The sequence below is a fragment of the Bos taurus genome, chromosome 9, assembly GCF_002263795.3.
Source record: "Bos taurus isolate L1 Dominette 01449 registration number 42190680 breed Hereford chromosome 9, ARS-UCD2.0, whole genome shotgun sequence".
NCBI lineage: Eukaryota > Metazoa > Chordata > Mammalia > Artiodactyla > Bovidae > Bos > Bos taurus.
In genome coordinates, this window is record NC_037336.1 from 10,630,804 (window position 1) to 10,637,794 (window position 6,991).

Genomic DNA, 6,991 nt, shown 5'->3' on the forward strand with positions numbered 1-6,991 from the left:
ACACAGTTATATTTAACTTGTCTCCCTATATACATATAAGTGCATTATATATGTAGTATTTAGCATATAGCTTATGCAAAATAATGAGTTGGGAAACTTTTATGCAATTAGAATACTATCAGAAGACATAACAAGTTGCTGTTCCTAATATAGAAATAGCCGTTAAAAGGAAAGGCAAACTATAAATTAAAAAAAAAAAGAAAAATGACTACAAACATTTTCTTCCTCACTAGTGAATCAGAGGTGCAAAGTATACAAAAATCAGATGAAAATTTTAATGCATCACTTAAGCAAAACAAGCAAACAAAAAAGTAACATCATCCAACTACAGTGAAATAGGTCAGCCATCCAGCTGCTGGGGGTGTGAATTGCTTGAATAAATAGAGTAGACTTCACAGTGATTTCTGGTGAATAATACCTAATAGCATTAATGTCAGCTGTCTGAGCTTAAAACATTTTAGCAAAGTATCTTTCAGAACTGTGTGCAGGGCAAAGTGAAGCCATATTGATTATTACAGTCATATGTCCTTCCGTGCATGCTCATTTGTGTCCAGCTCTTTGCAACCTCATGGACTCTAGCTGCCCAGGCTCCTCTGCCCTTGGGATTATCCAGGCAGGAATACTGGAGTGGGGTGCCATTTCCATTTCAAGGTATATGTCCTTATAGAGAAAAACAAATATATGATATCATTTATATATAGAATCTAAAAAAAAAAAAAAACAAATGAACTTGCTTCCAAAACAGAAATAGACCTACAGATGAAGAAAGCCTAAGGGAAAGGTTTACCAAAGGGGAAAGGGTTAGGAGGGATAAATTATGAGTTTGGAATTAATATATACACACTACTATGTATAAAATAGATAAACAGCAAGGATCTACTGTATACCGCAGGGAACTGTACTTGGGAAAAGTATCTGAAAAAGTATATATAAAGAATATGCATATATATATATATATATAAAACTATCACTGTGTTGTACACTTGAAACTAACATATTGTAAATCAACTATATGCCAATAAAATCTGAAAAAAAGAGCAAAAAAACTATATGTCCTTATGCATTTTTATAAATATAAATAGATACTAACCAGCTGGATAAATCGCCTTATGCTGTAACTTTCGGTTGCCTGTGTGACTCCTATGCCGATGGAGCAGGAGTGGGAGGCACAGGGCTGGCTTTGGGCCAGGGCTGCTCAGGGCCTTAGTCTCCTCCGTCCCTTCCGTGCGGCAGTGGCTGGGAGGCTGGTGCTGCTGACGCTGCAGATGAAGGAAGCTTCCTGACGCCATCAGCCTGGGCTGAGAGAGCAAAGGAAACCTTCACTGCATTACACTACTGATATGTGAGGGTCAATCTGGTCACTGAGTTCTAGCCTAACTAGAGATACAAAACCTAACTAAAACAACAGTACAGTTAGTACTTTTAGGGACTATAGAACTTACATATTCTTTCTGGAGTTATGTATATAACACACACACACACACACAATGTATATGTCATCTACCTATCTTAAGGTCTCTTCCTTGACAAAAATTGTACAAATATTCTTCTACACATTCTTTTGATTTTGTCTGTATATTCTTTTGATTTTGTCTGTATATTTAGTTTTTACATTTTACCCATATTAAATTTCATTTAAAGCAGTCAGATGCATGGGACACAAAATAACATCCTCATTGGATGAAATATTATGAATAATTTGGAACTCATCTTTAGATCTTACATCACTTTCAGGTTGTTGCTGAGTAAATACATCATCACTCATCTGTAATTACACTTGCTAACCGAGTGCCCGGCAATGGTCCTAATAAGATGCTGCACCAACTTTAAATTTACTTGCTGTTGTGGTGGTGGCAACTGAGGCTTTGGAGGCAGCTGCACTGCTGAAATGACCACCCCTTCTGCCTTCATGGGTAAGAAAAAGATCACTGTTAATAAGGACTTTAAGGTACCCAAAGCCTGTTTGTTCACCACCAACAAGGAAAACCACACACTAGGAAACATCAGTCATTCTCAGCTACTGAAGGCCCCACAGGTGCAGTTTGCTGGCTACAAAGTCCGTCGCCCCTTGCAGCACAAGACCATCATCCATGTGCAGAGTGCCCTGGACTGCACCCCCAGGAGGCTCCCACCTGTGCCATCACAGACCTCACCAAGGAACTCTCCCTGCTGGAGGAGCGAGTCTGAGTGGCCATCAAAGTTCAGCAAGGAGAAAATGAGTGGTGGGCTGCATCTGGCCCTTTTCTAGGTACCAGGTGGACAAGAACACTTTTTCCAAACATGAGCCTCCTTGTAGAGGTACCAGTGAGTTCCTCACCCCTGGCACTGATGCATCCTATATGCAGAGTCTGTTTCATAAATTGTAGCTGAAGAGGACCCAGCTGTGGGCTGAAGCAGAGGTGACATCAGAGCAAAGGACCATCATTTCGGTGGAGGTAGAGGACCTGTTCTGAAGCCACTCTGGGACCTCATTTCAGAGTGGACTCTGTTCAGAGACCCCAGATATCTCTCTGTGCGGGTGGTGGGAACAAACTTGTCCTGGACAAAAACTGGAAACCTGGGGCTGCCAGCCAGCATCTCAAGCAGAGGAGCGCTGAAAACCAGTGTGCTTCCAGGAGTCTCTGCTCCAGAAGCTTCAGTTACTGGGCCTGCCTGCCTCCCTCAGGGTGGGGACACCCAATGGTCCCACAAACAGCTCTCCCCAGGCTTCTTTTGCATAGTAGAGTTTCATAAAAATAACAGTCACCAATAAAAATCAATCAATCGATCTTCTCATACCTCTTCTGAACATCTTGTCCTGACCAACACTCTATTCTTTGGAATTCTTACGTGGTTTCATGTTCTTCCACTTTCTCCCTCACGTCTCCCCTGGGATGTGGTCCTCAGGCATCAATTTTGGATCCCTTGATCACTGTTTTCAGACTGTGACCCATGGACGATTCACCTTCTCCTTTCCGGCTCCACAGTGTGAAGCCTCTCACTGAGTCTCCTGGTGTATTTCCTTGGATGCCACAGTCATTAAACCCCAAAACCTCAGCAGTGGGATTGGGGAGAAGGTCAACACCCTTAGATGGAGGTAGCAACAGAGTGGGAAAGGCATCATCAGATCTTCTTTCGAGATTAATGATCCAACATCAAAATACATTGTGGAAAATCTACAAATGCTTACACTATTAAGTATGTTGGACTTTTCATGGTTCCTGGATTCCCAAGTGAACAAAGCTTGAGAAGTTCCTGTTAATAAGTTCATTATTAACGGATAGGTAACTTTTAAACTAAAACACTTAATTTTACAGACTTGGTTAGATTGTGTGGAAGCCTCCAGCTGATACGTTGGGATCCTGCTGGAAATCATTACTCCATGGAGGTATATTTCTCTGGAGAGCTAGGATTAATTCTATTTCACTAATTTGTCTTTACGGAGATACCATGTAATTTTTTCCTTAGTGAAAATTAGCTGAAGCTGGACCAAAATAAATCCTAAACATTCATCATCTAGAGAATTGTTACATGAATTATTTCTACACCCATGTAATGTAATCTCATGCAACTATTAAAATAAAAACTAGAAAGACAAGTTCGATATGTGGAAGATTGGCAGGAAATAATGGTATGAGAAAGAGCAGAATGTGGTGTTTTATTTTCTAGAATCACACCCTGAGTAGGGAATTCAGTTATGTAGCTATGTTGAATTCAGGTTGATCAATGATTATTCTTCATGTTTGGATGGACTTTCAAAGGCAGGTGCTGTTGGGGGCTTTGTCTCCATGGGAACTTGAACAGCTTTCCCAGAGAGGCAGTAGTTGAACACAAGGAGTTCATGGTTGATCCCAATCCCCCAGCCTTACAATAGACATGGAGAAGGGGAGAGGGAGAGGGTCCAAGGGATGTGTGTGGCCATTGGGAAGTTTACCAGACAGACGGAGGGTCTCGATGCAAACTTGGTGTAGAGGTACTGCTGAAAGTTAGGGAGGGGTGAAGGTGGGGGTGGGAAGGTGAAAGTTGGGGGTGATGGGGGGCTGCATTTTGAGCACTATATTTAGAAACTACCATTTGGTACTTACTTCAGGCACAACTTCTTCTCATAGTCTTTTCCTCCAGTAACCAAGCTCTTGTGCCAAATTTGGAGTAAAATTGAAAACTGAAATTAAGTCAAAGAACGAGCTGAACAATTTCTGTGTGGGTATATGTGTCTGTGCGCATGTGTATGGGGGGTATAATGTAAAGAAGGTAAACGTTTTCTGTTCTGTGTTGGTATTTTTTTTACTAAGTTATGTTGAAATACAGTTGCTTTACAATGTACTAGTTTCTACTGTACAGCAAAGTGAATCAGTTACATGTATACATATATCTCTCTTTTTAAGATTTCCCTCCCTTTTAGGTCACCAGAGAGTACTGAGTAGATTACTCGTGCTAAATAGTAGGTTCTTATTAGTTGCCTGTTTTATAATATTAATACACAGTAGTGTATATAGGGGGCTTCCCAGGTGGCGATAGCAGTAAAGAAGCCGCCTGCTGATGCTGGAGACATTAAAAGATGCAGTTTCAATCCCCGGATAGGGAAGATCTCCTGGAGGAAGGCATGGCAATCCACTTCAGTATTCTTGCCTGGAGATTCCCAAGGACAGAGGACTATGGTGGGCTACAGTCCATAGGGTCACAAAGAGTCAGACACAACAGGAGCAACTGAGCACGCACACACACAGTGTATATATGTCAATCCCAATCTCCCGATTCCTTCTCCTCTTGGCTTCCACAAGTTTGTTCTCCATGTCTGTGTCTCTATTTTGGCTTTGCAAATAAGTTCATCTGTACCATTTTCCTGATCCACATAAGAGTCATATTCAGTTCAGTTCAGTTCAGTTGCTCAGTTGTGCCCAACTCTTTGCGACCCCATGAATCGCAGCACGCCAGGCCTCCCTGTCCATCACCAACTCCCGGAGTTCACTCAAACTCACGTCCATCAAGTCATCCATCCAGCCATCTCATCCTCTGTCTTCCCCTTCTCCTCCTGCCCCCAATCCCTCCCACCATCAGAGTCTTTTCCAATGAGTCAACTCTTCACATGAGGTGGCCAAAGTACTAGAGTTTCAGCTTTAGCGTCATTCCTTCCAAAGAACACCCAGGGCTGATCTCCTTCAGAATGGACTGGTTGGATCTCCTTGCAGTCCAAGGGACTCTCCAGAGTCTTCTCCAACACCACAGTTCAAAAGCATCAATTCCTCGGTGCTCAGCTTTCTTCACAGTCCAACTCTCACATCCATACATGACCACAGGAAAAACCATAGTCTTGACTAGACGGACCTTTGTTGGCAAAGTAATGTCTCTGCTTTTCAATATGCTATCTAGGTTGGTCATAACTTTTCCTCCAAGGAGTAAGCGTCTTCCAATTTCTACCATATTTATTTTTCTCTTTTTGACTTATTTCCCTCTGTGAGTCTCTAGGTCCATCATATGTCTGCACTATTTCATTCCTACATCTTCTTTGGGCTTCCCAGGTGACTCAGTGATAAAGAATCCTTTACCAATGCAGGAGATACAGGAAACATGAGTCTGACCCCTGGGTCAGGAAGATCTCTTGGAGGAGGAAATGGAAACTCACTCCAGTATTCTTGCCTGGGAATTCCCAGAGACAGAAGAGCCTGGCAGGCTACAGTCCATGGGGTCACAAAGAGTTGGACATGACTTAGAAAACACACACACACACACACACACATTTTCTTTATCTATTCCTCTGTTGATGGATGTTATGGGATTTTTAATGATGGCAAGAGGAGGACTATTTTTCCTATTCAGAGCAGCAGTGGTTTGTGTAGAAAGTGAAAATAAAAGTCGCTCAGTCGTGTCTGACTCTTTGCAACCCCACAGACTCTACAGTCCATGGAATTCTCCAGGCCAAAATACTGGAGTGGGTAGCCTTTCCCTTCTCCAGGGGATCTTCCCAGCCCAGGGATCAAACCCAGGCCTCCCACATTGCAGGCAGATTCTTTACCAGCTGAGCCACAAAGGAAGCCCAAGAATACTGGAGTGGGTAGCCTTTCCCTTCTCCAGCAGATCTTCCTGACCCAGGAATAGAACCAGGGTCTCCTGCATTGCAGACAGATTCTTTACCAACTGAGCGATCAGGGAAGCAGGGTTTGTGAAGTGAGGCCAAATCACACTCATCACAGGGACGCTGCATGTGGCCAGTGCAGATGGAATTAGACAGCAAAACACATGGTCCCTGAGCTCATCTCTCCTCCACATTGTCACTGTCTATATTCCCTCCATGAGGTCTCTTGAGGGAAACAGGAGCAATACAACCACTTAAAATGTGTGTATAAAATGCTGAATAGACTTTTCTCAAAGTCTATGAAAAACAGGAAGAGTACTCTGAAATCGGAGGCTGTGTGCTTCGTTAATTAAAACCTTAGGCTTTAGACCAAGACTGACTGGATTTGCCTCTTGGTTGCCCTGCCTCCTGGTATACAACCTTCAGTGAATTCCATGAACTTTGTGCTTTAATTTCTTCATCTGTGAAATGTGGCTGTTTTGAGAATTAAATGAGCTAATATCTATAAGAGAATCAGTGCAGTTTCTGGCCCATGAAGTTTAATAAGGATGCTCGTAATGATTATGATGATGGTAATGATCAGGGCTCAAAGCTGAGTTAAAGGAAGTCAGTTCATAATCTATATATATTTTAAAGAAAATCCTCAACAGTGGGATCTATGCATTCCTGCTGCTGTTGCTGCTGCTAAGTCACTTCAGTTGTGTCTGACTCTGTGTGACCTCATAGACGGCAGCCCACCAGGCTCCTCTGTCCCTGGGATTCTCCAGGCAAGAACACTGGAGTGGGTTTTCATTTCCTTCTCCAATGTATGCAGGCATGCTAAGTCGCTTCAGTAGTGTCGGACTCTGTGCAACCCCATGAACAGCAGCCCACCAGGCTCCTCTGTCCATGGAATTCTCTAGGCAAGAGTACTGGAGTGGGTTGCCATTTCCTTCTCCA